General features: G+C 35.0%; 1 long non-coding RNA gene across 1 annotated transcript in view; it reads left to right on the top strand.

The window, feature by feature from the left end:
* Positions 1–13,453, top strand: part of LOC138157245 (uncharacterized) — a 59,686-nt gene extending 46,233 nt beyond the window's left edge. The window contains exons 3-6 of the long non-coding RNA XR_011167335.1: positions 11,153–11,190; positions 11,694–11,880; positions 12,559–12,619; positions 13,337–13,453. This is a non-coding gene — a long non-coding RNA (uncharacterized lncRNA). The remainder of the gene's footprint in view (positions 1–11,152; positions 11,191–11,693; positions 11,881–12,558; positions 12,620–13,336) is intronic.
* The last annotated feature ends 312 nt before the right edge of the window (positions 13,454–13,765 follow it).

A 13,765-nucleotide genomic window follows, 5' to 3' on the forward strand; every position in this document is an offset into this window, starting at 1 on the left:
GAGAGAAGATGAGAGAGATAACTTCCAACCAAGGATATCATAGAAGGTTTCATGGAGGAGGTGGCATTGACTTCTGTCTTTTAAAGATAAGTAAAATGTCAACAGTGACTTGTTGGCTTCTTTGAGCATAAGGATAGGAATGTCAGACTGTGTCCCCTGACTACATATAGGGTTCCTGTCATTGATATCATCTGGTAAACTGACTATGTATTATCCTTGTTCTCTCACCATCAGCAGTTTAATGAGGTCCTGTCTTACTGTATGGAGTGTCAATCTTAGCTTTGAGGTAAATGAACTGACTAGATCATTTAGTCCTAGCAAAGTCCATCTCAGTCAAACACAGTCTGTCATGAGAAGCCTTTATGTAAGGTCCTGTTGTCTGATCACTTCTCAGAATATCAAAGGGATCTGTGATCTCATCAATGTGTATATTCTCCCCAATAATAGGAATGACAATCCATACCCACCCACCCTAGGTACTATTTTTGCAAACCCCAGGGGCATGCCACAGGGGATCTACTGAACATGCAAAAGGCCTTCCTCACTTTCCTCGACATTGTGAAGGAAACCAGTGGAACACGTGGGTTGTCCATTGGTTATCCCTCATTCTCACCACATGAGCATAATTAAACCACATAGTTTATACAATTTTAGGGCATCTTTTACTCTGGCCCTTGTTAGATGTTTCAATATACTCATACCCATCCTGAACCTTCAACACATCCTTCTGAGTGATATTTAATTTTATTTAATTCACTTTTTACAAAATCAAGATTTTTTTAATATCGAATAGCTCAAATGACTGATTAGTTGCATTTTTCACTTGTTCATTGATTAGTTTGTAACTATGTAAATATTCTGACATTTTCTAATGTAGCTAAAGACTGTGCATTTTAAATAAAGAAAATTATGCTCTTTTAAAAGCATCATTAGCATTAATAACAGAGGAAGAGGGAAAAGGAGAAAAATGGTATCTTGTCCTAAGATAGTTTCTTTCTGACCTATAGTAAATATAAGATGAGAAGAATAAGAAGAACAATAGCAATAACAATTCTAGCAGATCTTTATAAAATACTCTAAGGTTTACAAAGCACTCTATATACCTTTTCTCATTTCATCCTCACAACAACCCTGTGAGATATCTAAGATAAGGGTCATCACCTTTATTTTACAGAAGAAGAAACTAAAGTTAATTGACAATAATAATAATAGCTCTCAGTTCTTTTTTCCATAATCATTAAATAACACATTATAATCCCAAAGCACTTTACATCAAAGGTGGTCTTATTTGATATCCAAAGCAATACGCTGGGTTTATAATGTATTATTATCACAATTTTTTAAAGGAAAAAACCAAGTCTCAGGGAATCAAGGTACTTAATTTGTCCAAGGTCAAACAGCTAGTCAATGCTGGGGCTAAAAGCTGAACTCAGGTCTTTGGATGCTAGTGTTTAACCCATCATTTATTTAAGGAACAAATCATTCTTCCGTATCTCCCATTTTTTTTCAGCCATGTCACAACAATTAAATGTAAAATGAATAATTTTGTCCTTCACCACCCTGATTCTCTCCTTCCTCCCTCATCTCTGCTTATAACAACTACAGCTGATTTTATTTCTGTAGAAATAGGCTCCCTCATCATATTTATGCTGCAATGCCAGAGTGAAGAATTTAAGAATTTTATTGGTGAATGTCTTTCACTCTTACTATCCTTACTTCTGTCCATAAGGAGATAGCTGTGAACCATTGAGGTAGCCCTTATCTCTTGATTATCTCTATACACATTTGAACGCAGATCTATAGTTCAGCATTTAAGCATTTAAAACATGTGATGTATTCCTGCTCCCTGACACCTCCCAGATATGGAGATGAAAGCACTTAAAGGACATGGAACTTTTTGTATCTGATTGTAGTCATAAATGTGTATGCACAGTGAAATAACAAAGAAGATGGTGTGTATTGGAATAATGTGGAAGATAAGAAAATTTTGATGATGTGGATTTTCTAGGAAAAATGAAGACCTAGAAATTGTTATAAAGAGCAAGTTTAACAAAAATGATTGTCAGCAGAAGATCTCTTTTTTGTTTATATCTGGTTCACTTGTTTTGGTAGAATTGACCAGTCCTTTCAAATAAGCCACTCCATACAGTTAGATAAATGGTTTAGTTGACTTTTTCTTAAATTAATATGTCTTCACAGGGTCACACACATATTTGCCAAAAATACCATTTTAGTGCCCTTGTGTGTCTTAAGTAAAACTCTTTTGGGGGGTCTGAATCTTTCTACATGCTTTGATCTTGGTAGAGATGCCTTAAGGCTAAGAACTTGCTATTAAAGAATCATACTTAGTATAAAGGTTATTTTTTATATCTGTCTTATTGGCAATGAACTACATACACATACCTCTCAGTAGAATCTAGCCCTTACTTAATTAGCTATCAAATATTGAACCTACATTTAAAAAACAGCTAATTTGGTGACTGATAAAATCAAATGTTTAGATGTCTGAAAGTAACATGACACAATGGAGTTAGAGTCTATGTTCCTGCATGGGAACAAACGACCCATACTAATTGTGTGATGGTTACCAAGTCACCTAACTTCTCCAGGTCTCAGCTTCTTCCTCTGTAAAATTGGGGTTATCATCCTTATGCTAGCTATATCACAAGGTTGCTGTGAAGAGAGTGATTTGCAAACCTCATTGTGTTATGGGAATAGGAACTATTGTTATAATTGTATAGTGTAATAATTTTCAATAAAAATAATAATGAAACAGTAAATACTATTACTTTATTATTCTTCCTACCTCCTTTAATAATGATAATATTCTAATTATTGATTATCCCCCCCCCAATTCCCTTAAAACCATTTTTGGTCTGTAGTATAGATCTAGTATTGAAAAGTGTGTGCGTGTGTGTGTGTGTGTGTTTGTGTGTGCAGAAGTTTCTGTTTCACAATTTTGCAAGAGACCTAAAAGAAGGCCTCCATTGAGTTGAGTTGCTTCTCTGTGGAGGACATAGAAATGGAGGTAGATGGGAATTGCACTGGATGGGAAGATATTGGGGAGACTGGGATCTGTCCCAGTGGAAAAAGCACCCATGCTGATGGATCTATGGAAGAATGGAAGTATAGGCGAAACCTGAACTGATGAGTTGTGGCTGAACTGATAAAGTGATCAGTCCCTGATTTCTGACCTAGTGGCTTCTGTGGATTCTTTATATATAGTACTGTATTGTAAGCTCCATGATGGCATGGATTGCCTCTTAGATTCTTCTGCTTTCTTTTGTTTATTTTCCCAGTGCCTGGCACAGGACTTTAGACAAAGTGAGTGCTTAATAAATGATTATTGAATAAATGAATGAATGTAAATGCATGGGAAAAGTAAAATCAAAGAGAACAATACAAAGGTCTGATATTGAAGCAAAGCTATTTATGCAGTTGTCTTTTTACACCCTTTATCTGTTTTTGAAGAAATTTCAGTATCCCCTGTGGTAATGAGATCTGGGTCACTGAAGTCTCTGGTATGATAATTTCTTACATGAAGCTGCCATATAGTGGGTACCCAACACTTATTTTTTTTTCCTTCTGAGGTTTCTGAATATGTGGGAAGAAAGAGAAGCTATTCTATGCATAAACTTCCACAAGAGGCCAGGGACTTGGTTTGATCTACCTGAAGTGGGTGCCTCTTATTTAAAGAACTGAAAAGTTACTTGATGTGTTTCCATACTCTCTGGCACCAGCATTATTTAATTCAATTGAGAGCCATACAGCATTTCATTCTCTGAGCACAATTATACATAAATGTTTAAGGGGACATAAATTAGACTGGGAATGGACCCTGTATGCATGCAAAAATAAAATAAGCAAGTGTGTTCTTTAAATAATATTTTCAGATGTTAAAGTTGAATTAATTCAAGAAATGAATATGGATTGATGGTATTCTTTTGGGTTTTGAAAATTCTTACAACACATAATTAAATGAGTGCCTTTAGAAATACTGATAAAAACCTATTGCCATTCAAATTGCTATACAAGACAATGGCCGTAAGCCGTAGGCTTTAGAGATTAATTTGGCCACAAGCCAGTATTTATCACAATATTTCCATCTCAGCAGATAAAATTTAATCATTCTTATTTAAATAGAAATCAGAATTAATGCAGGTTAAAAAAAGAGAGAATAATAAACTAATCACATTCTATTTTAGAGATTCTGGCATATATTGTCTGTTCAAAATGGAACTGAAAGGGCTTACATTGCTGTTCTTCCTTGAACTCTTATTCTCTGGTCTTCAAAAACAATAGACTATGACTCCACTAATATTTCTGTCTTCCAAATTGTTTTAAAAGTGGCTGTTTATATTTTGCTGCTGACTCTCCTGTTGCCCATAACTACCACCATCAGTAGGACATGCAATTTGAATTTTTTTCCCAGTAGTGGTGATGTGTTTGCACTAAGCCATTCCCACTCTCTTGTTTGGTCCGCCTTGCGTCTAACAACACAGATTTATGAGAAAGCCTGTTGAGGTTAATTAGCTGTGTAATCTTTAGCTTTGGCAAAAAAATCAAGCTAACTGGCCCAATCCTGAGACTGAACTCACAACCTTAGCCTCATTAGCTCAGGGCTACACATGAAGTGAGTTCTCAAAAAATGCTTTTTGATTGATTATGAATGTCTTTCAGTTTAAATTTCAAGTTTTCTACACCTCTAAAACTGAAAAGACAGCATTGTGAATCCTATCCTTTCTAGGTTCCTTGATTCTCTAACAAGTATTATAGACTGTAAAATTTATAGGTTTTATTTTAACTCTATTCTTCAAAACACTTTGAGAAGTATTCCACCCTCATTTTGATGACAAGATTAATCTCTTCCAATTAGTAATTGGGTCCCATTAAATTGGAGTGCTATGTGTAATCTGTCTTGATCAAGTCTCAGAGAAAGCAACATTTACTAAATCAAGTTTAACTTTACTTTTTACTTTGGGCTGTGTGTTTCAGGGAGTAGATATGTGGAAAGCCACATCTCAAGGATTGGGGGGGGCGAGATTTCTGCATTGGGTGGGAGAATGAAGCACATATTTTTAATACATTATCTAATTCTATAAGAAGCCATGTCTCAGGAACCTGCTTCCACATTGACTTCCCCTGTTTCCACTTCCCTCCTTCTTCCCTCTCCCCTTCTCATCTACCAAAGGAACACCTGAAATAAAAAGTTTCAACTAGCAACCACATGAGAAATCAGAATTTCATGCCAAGTAACTTTAATAGCTTTATGTTGTGACATTATTACCTGTACAGGACAATTGACTTTACCCAAAATTTCTCACTTAAGTCATAGAGAGTACATAAATTTCAAATAACAGTAGGATTATAGATTTAGAGCTGGAAGACCTTAGAGGTCATCAAATCCAGGCCATGAGAAGTTAAATGACTTGTCCAATATTACATAGCTAGTAATATGAGATTACTAGAAGTCAGATCTTCCTTATTATAAGTTCAGAGTTATATACATTACACCAAACTATCTCTCATTAAAGATCCTTCAGTCATTCATCAACTTAAATGAAACATTGTTCTTCCATTTTCTTAACTGTCTTTGGAATTCTGCTTAAGACATCTGCTAGGACACTGGAAGAATAAATAACAACTTTGGCCTATGTTTCACCAGTAGTCAGCTACTGGGCCTATGAAAAAATTATACTGATTCCCAATATTCCACCTATAACCATTGTATCTGAGACTCTCTCCTGACAATAAGACCCAGGGAATGCCTCACTCTTTTGTCCATTAACTCCTACCTAGGAATCCTGGGACAAGGTAGGCATGTTATGTCCCAGTATACTGAGAACAACCCTCTACTTGGCAGTATATATTTCACAATTATACAGAGGAACATTATATTAAAAGGAAGAAAACAAGAGAAATCCTAGGATATATAGCCATTTTTCCCCAAGGTGTATATGAATCCCCAGATGCTTAGGACCCTAAGGAGGCCAATTGCAACAAGGGCTTAGCCCTGCCATTCTACAGAATGACAGGGAGGGAGCAGGTGGTAATTCTGTTGCTGGAGTCCATTATATTGTGAACCTGACAAAGGAAAGTCACAATTGACCTTTTCCAACTATACATTTAAGAAGTATATAAGGGGGCGGCCAGGTGGCGCATTGAGTAAGATTGCCAGCCCCAGCGTCGGGAGACCTGGGATCGGTTCCAGCCTCAGATACTCGGGCACCCACACAAAAATAACTGGCCGGGTAACCTTGAACAAGTTACTTATCCTGGATTGCTTTAAAATATATATATATATATATATATATATATATATATATATATATATATATATATATATATATATGACAACAACTCTGATACTGAGACATGATAGGAGGTGCACACCTGCTATCTCGTAGGACAAATGCTGCTATTTCTATTTTATAGCTTAAAATGAGTTTACTTCATATTAAAATTTATATACAAATTCATGATTGACCTGACTTTAGATTAATAATAGAACCCAAAGCATCCAACGAAAAGGGAACTTATAAAATGGAGAGCGACTCTAGGCAGAGTGAGATGATCTCAAAGTAGTTGGATAGGTGCTATATCTTGTTGTAGACATGGTACCAGTATGAAGTATCTCTTCATTGTTTGTGCTGAGCAGTGTTTCTGATCCTTCTCTCAGCAAAATGAAGAGGCATTAACTACTCCTTCAGAAGGGGAACCACTCTTGGTGTAAGCAACTACACACATGGGGATTTCCCCAAGGCATTTTTCATACTGAAATAGTACCTCTTACCTTATGATGAACATTCATTGAATATTCTCTATATGCTCAGTTCTGCTGGATTTGGTGGGAGAATACAAGAAGCATTAACCAAGGTCCCTGCTTTCAAGGACTGCACTGTCCAGTTGGTTAGATAAGAGAAGTGTATGGATAAGAAACAACTAGAGAGGGGCGGCCAGGTAGCACAGCGAGTAAGAGCACCGGCTCCAGTGTTGAGAACACCTGGCGATCAAATCCCGGGCTCAGACACTTAGCACCCACCCAGAAACACCTGGCTGTGTAACCTTGAGCAAGTTACTTAACCCCAATTGCTTAGGGGCGGCCAGGTGGCTCAGTGAGTAAGAGCACCGGCTCCAGTGTTGGGATGACCTGGATCAAATCTGGGCTCAGATACTCAGCACCACACCCAGAAATAATAACTGGCCATGTAACCTTGAGCAAGTTACTTAACCCCAATTGCTTAAAAAAAAAAAAAAGAAACAACTAAAGACTGATATGTGATGGTATATAATTATATATTAAGTTGGATAACTAAAGCTCATCATCAGAGAAAAGTTGAGAAAGCATAACTCTTTAATTTTTCATTTTTGTTGTGAACCCTGTAATAAATAACAGAAAAATATTTGAACATATGAAGAAGATAAAACATAGGTTTGTATATGATCTTAAATGTTAAGTACTTAGGTTTGTATATGATCTTAAATGTTAAGTACAGATTTTTTTAGAAAAATGTATATTAAATTTAACAAGGTAGCAACACAATTGCCTGGGTTTTTTTAATCTCCTTTTGAATTTTGAAAAAATATTCCCTTTATATTTTAATGCTTTATTGATATTTTTTCTCTTTATCTCCATCACTACCAAGTAAAAACTGTCCTGTAAAATTTATCCTTCAAATAAATAAGTAAATATGACATCTATTTCTGTTTTTAAAACTCTAGAAAATAAGAATAAATGTATCTTTTCCTTCACCATATGGTAAGTATGATCTGTCTAAAACCACGAGTTGACATTATATGTAATGGGGATAAAACTAGAAGTCTTTCCAATAAGACCAAAGGTAAAGCCAAGATGTCCATTATCAGTCATACTATTAGAGCTAATAATCCTAGCTAAACAATATTACAAGAAAAAGAAATTAAGGGGATACACATAGGCATAGAAGAAACAAAACTATTCCTTTTTTGAAGATATGATGGTCTATCTAGAGAACCCCAAAGAGTTTAACTAAAAATTAATTGAAAAATTTACTTCAGCAAGGTAGCAGGGTATAAAACAAATGCACATAAATTATCAGCATTTCTGTTTATTAGCAACAGACCTCAGAAGAGAAAATTTTTTAAAGTTGCATTTAAAATTACTGCCAAATGTATAAAATTCTTGACAGTCTGCCTATGAAGACACACAAAGGAACTATATGAATACAACTACAAAACAATTATGGAAATAGACAGACTTAAATAATTGGAGAAATATTAATTACTCATAAGTAAACTGAGTCAATAAAGTAAAAATAACAATGCCACATAAATTAATTTACTTATTCAGTGCCATATCAATCAAATTATCAAAGAATTCCTTTTAGAGTAGAAAAAATAATAACTCATCTGAAGGAAAAGAGCAACATTCTCAAGGGAAATGATGGGGGTGGAGAACGGAAACAGAAAGGTTAATAATAACAAATCTCAAACCATGCTGCAAATCAGTATTCATCAAAATAATGGAATATTTGTTGAAAGAGAAAAAATAATCACTAAAACAAATTAGATACAAAACATACAGAAGCAAACAAAACTAGAAGATAAACTCAGAGACCCCAGATACTGGAGTAAAGATTCACTATTCAACAAAAACTGTTGGGAAAATCAGAAAGCAGAAAAATCAGTTAAAAGTAACTCTGAGGTACTACCTCATACCAATCATATTGCCAAAGTTGGGAAAAAAAGAAAATGACAGATGTTGAGAGAGTTACAGGAAAATAGGCACATTCATGCACAGTTGGTGAAACTATGATTTGGTACAGTTTTTATAGAAACCAATTTAGGACTATGCTTAAAAAGTTATGAAACAAGGCAAACTTTTTGAACAAGTGGTACCATTTCTAGTCATATCCCAAATAGGTCACAGTAAGAAGAAAAGAATCCATGTATGCAAAAATATTTATAACAGCTCTTCTTTTTGTGGTAATAAAAAGAACTAGAAATCAAGGGGATGCTCATCAACTAAGAATGACTGAACCAATTATAGTAAATGGATATAATGAAATAATATTGTGCCAACAGAAAATATGAAAGGGATGATTTCAGAGAAAAATTAAAAGTCTTGTATAACTTGATGCAGAGTGAAATGAGAAGAACCAGAAGAACAATTTTTACAATAACAACATTAAAGAGACAAAGAAGTTTAAATGACAAGAACTTTGATCAATACAATGACCAATCATCACTCTCAATCAGTAGTTGGAAAACTCTGGCCTGTGAGCCAAGTCTAGTCTTTTGTTAAGACTGGTTTTTAGATTCATTGTATTTAAAAATGTAAAAACTATTCTTAGCTTGTGAGAGGTATAAAAACAAGTTGTGGCAAGATTTTGCATAGGGGCTATAGTTTGCTGATCTCTACTCTAATGGACCGAGTATGAAGACTGTTATTCACATTTTGACAGAGAGATGAGGGAGTTGGGGTCCAGAATGAGGCATATATCCTTTAATATGATCAAGATGGGAATTTGTTTTGCTTTACTGTTCATTTTTGTTACAAGAGCTTTTTTATTTTTTTTCCCCAACGGTGAAGGTATAAATGGAAAAAAAAATAAGTGCTTGCTGATTTAAAACAAACAAAACAAGCATTGAATACTCATGCAAAATAAATTATATATTGTCCAAGTCTCAAAACATACGTCTCATTTTATCTAGTTTATCACCTCTGCTAAGAAGCGGGAGACATGCTTTGTCACCAGTCTTCTAAAACCACTATTGATCACTTCATTAGAGTTTTGAAGTCTTTCAAAGTTGTTCCCTTTGTAATATCATGGTTGTTTTATAAGTGATTCTCCTGGTTATGATTATGACACTCTCCATTAATTCATGTAAATCTTCCCAAATTTCTTTTAATCCTTCACATTTATCATGTCTAATAGTACAATAATACTTCATTGTATTCTTGTGCCACAATTGGTTCAGTCATTTTCTGATTGATGTGCACCCAATATTTTCAGTTCTTTGCTATGAAAAAGTGAAGCTATAAATATCTTTGCATGTATGGATCAATTCCCTCTGCCTATGATTTCTTTGGGATCATATAGCTAGTTATTGAAGTGCAGGGTATTATAGTTTAGTGACTTCTGGGGTTGAATTCCCAAATTGTTTTCCAACATGGTTGGTCCAATTGTCAGTTCCACTAACTATGCATTAGTTTAACTGTTCCTGCAAAAAAAAATTGGCAAAATTTGCCAATTTCAACTTTTATCAGTTTTGCTAATCTGATGGATATAAGGTAGAACTTCAGTTTTCAGTTTGCATTTCTCTTATTAGTGACTTAGAGAATTTTTTTCACATGAATATTAATAACTTGGGCTTCTTCCTTTAAGAACTACCTGTTTGATCCTTTAACTATTGGAGAATGACTCTTTTTCTTATGTAGTTGCATCAATTCCCTACATTTTTGGGATATCATTTACCCAAAATAAATTTTTGCAGCAGATATTTTTTTACAATTAACAGCTTTCCTTCTAACTCTGCCTGCATTGATTTTGCTTGTGCACTTTTAAATTTTTTTTATAACTGAATTGTCCACTAGATCTTCTATGATCACTTCTATCCCATGTTCTGTAAAAAAATATCTCCCACTTGCTCTAGTTGTAAAAGATATCTCCTTCCCTTTTCCTCCATTTTTTAATGATATCACCTTTTGTATTTAGATCAAGAATTCATTTGGAACTTGTGGTATACAGTATGAGATATTCATCTAGAACTAATTTCTTCCAGACTGCTTGCCAGTTGTCTTAATGCTTTTTTATCCAATAGTAAGTCCCTGTCCCATCAATTGATCTTGCCATATTTATCAAACAATACATTACTATGTTAGACTGTTTCTAGATTTTGTTTACCTAATCTATTCCATTAAAGTCAACTTGAAAAAAATTTAACCCAGGCTAAATATTTTTTTATTGTTATTGCTTTATTTATTGTTTGAGATATGGTATTACAAGGCCCTTTCACTCCTCCTTGAAAAACATTATTTCCCTTACCCTGCTACCTTTCTTCTTTGCAGAGGTAGAGGATTATGAGTATATAATAGTGCATACATATACAGATTTATTTGATGTGTTGGTGGGTTTTGCTAAGCTGCTCTGTTCTTTTTCTTTTTTATTAGGGACAGCTTGTTGAGTGAGGAGGCATATGGAAATTAAGGTAATATAAAAATAAAAGAGATCAATAGGATATTTTAAAATATTAATATGGCTATAGAAAATCAGAAGAGACTGCTCCCTCCACCAGGAAACCCATTTCTGATTCTAGAAGTATTCACAAAAGTCATATGTAGCAGCCAACTTGGAACACTCTTCAAGGAATCTATTGACATATATTCCATTCATTTTGACCATGAGACTAGGGACAGTATGGAAAAGTGATTATTTTAGGAGTTGCTATATTTATTTGACACTAGTTGAAAAAAACAAAAACAAAAAAGAACGATGTGTTATGTACCCATTCCCAACATCAACTGCCTCTATTAATTTAGCTCTTTGAGGCAACAAATAAGAGTTTTTGTGGTCAAATATTTTAACTATCCACTCTCAGACTGGTATTCCAAAAAGCAAGAAAAAGTGTTTTGCAGCTTCAGCTAAAAGATGTCCTTGCTTAAATAGAGAAACTTGAATACTAATGGCGGTTTTATTTCTTGATGTTGTTAGGCAAATACAACAGTAGAATTGGGAGAAAAGTGACTAGTGGCTGCCAGAGAGCACACTACCTTTTCCTCAGTTAAGTGTTATCTTCAATAGGAAGAGGGAAGCTGGATTTTGGGAAGAGCATCTGGGCATCATTAGCACAGAAAAATGTCAGTGACTTTAACAAGTAAATGGATACAAGAATTCACAGGTTGTATGCATGTTTTTTTAAAAACTTTATTGTTCTGAGTTGCATTATTAATAATAGTAACCAGAGAAATTGTTTGGCGTCTCTTGTCTTGATCAAAGCTATATTTATTTAATCTTCATTTGTTTTGTCATTATTGGAGACCAGCTAACCTTCCCCTAAAGTGGTTCTCCCATTGCTATTAAAGACTGACATCTGAGGGTGGAACCAAGATGATTGAGGAGAGGGAGTCTTCCAGCCTGGCTCTCCTGATATTCCCTTCCAAACAACTTTAAAATAACATGCCAAATCAAATTTTGGAGTGACACAGGCAATAAAAGTTTGGGGTGAGAGATTTTCCAACCCAGGACAATTTAGGAGGTCAGAAGAGGTCTGTGGCAATAGACTGGGGGGCGGGGGGCTGGCCAGGGAATGCAATGCCAGTGCCAGCTGGGGGCATTGGAAGCAGCAAGTAACAATAGCAGCAATAGCAACAGCTATGTCACATTTGATTAATTCTCCTAGTATTTCAAATTTTTTCGTTATTATCCTATGTTACAGTAATCAATGATTTGTGATGTTACTATTGTAATTGTTTTGAGGCACCACGAACTGTGCCCATATAAGATCTCAAACTTAACTGATAAATGTTGTGTGTTCTTCCTGCCAATACAAAAATATTTATAGCAACTATTTTTCTAGTGGCAAAGAATTGGAAATTGAAAGGATGTCCATCAATTGAGAAATTGCTGAAGAAGTTGTGGTACATAATTGTAATGGAATACTATTGCGCTATAAGAAATGATGATCAGGATGAATTCAGAATAACCTGAAAAGACTTACATGAATTGAGGCGAAATGAAGTATGCAGAACCAGGAGAATGTTGCACACAGTAACAGCAATATTGTATGATGATCAAGTGTGAATGACTTAGCTATTCTTGGCAATATAGTGAGCCAAGGCAATTCCAAAGGACTCATAAAAAAAAGTGCTGTCCACATCCAGAGAAAGAAATGATGGAGTCTGAATGCAGACTGAAGCATACTCTTCATCATTTTATTTTTTGTGTGATTTTTTTTGGTCTGTGTCTTCTTTCACAACATGACTAATATTGAAAAGATGTTTTACATGATTGCACATGTATAACCTATGCCAAATTATTGTTTCAGGGGGGATAGGACAGAGGAAGAAAATTTGTAACTCATAATTTTTAAAAATGGATGGTAAAAATTGTTTTTATATGTAATTGGAAAAATACTAAAAAAAAAAGAAGTAGTCAAGTCTAGGGCAGCATGGTGCAGGGGTTTTCATTCAGTGATTCTTGAATCCCTCGGGGAGGTTGTTGATGATGGTCCAAGGGATTCTAGACAAAAATTCTTTAATAGTGCTGTAAGCAGTAAATAATTGCAGACTGCTATAAGTAATATATTAATTTAGCCTGGGTATTCATGACAGATTGTTTTTGTTCTTGCTAAAAAGAGTTCATGGAACAAGAAGAAGAAGAAGAAGAAGAAGAAAATAATGGGAACCAGTGAACTTCAGTGGATTTTGGAGTCAAAAGACCTGAATTAAAATCCCTATTCTCTTACTCATTAACTGTGTGTCCTGGGCAAATCATTTAACCTCCCTATAATTTAGTTTCATCATCTATCAAATGAGATGATTTTAGAAGATATTGAATGTCCCTTCCAATTCTTAGGTCCTATGATCCTATGTCCTCATTGCAGGGTGAGGGGATTGGGTGGGCTTCATGATCTCTGAAGTTGAGCTCTAAATTCTCCGAGGCTCTGAGTGAGACCATAAGTGACTTACCCACAGTGAATGAGAGAGAGAGGGGAGGAGGGATGGAGGGATGGAGGGTGAGAGAGAGAGAGAGAGAGAGAGAGAGAGAGAGAGAGAGAGAGAGAG

This window comes from Petaurus breviceps, unplaced genomic scaffold (genome assembly GCF_028583685.1).
Source record: "Petaurus breviceps papuanus isolate PSGF00001 unplaced genomic scaffold, PetGlider_PUasm1.0 171, whole genome shotgun sequence".
Lineage (NCBI taxonomy): Eukaryota > Metazoa > Chordata > Mammalia > Diprotodontia > Petauridae > Petaurus > Petaurus breviceps.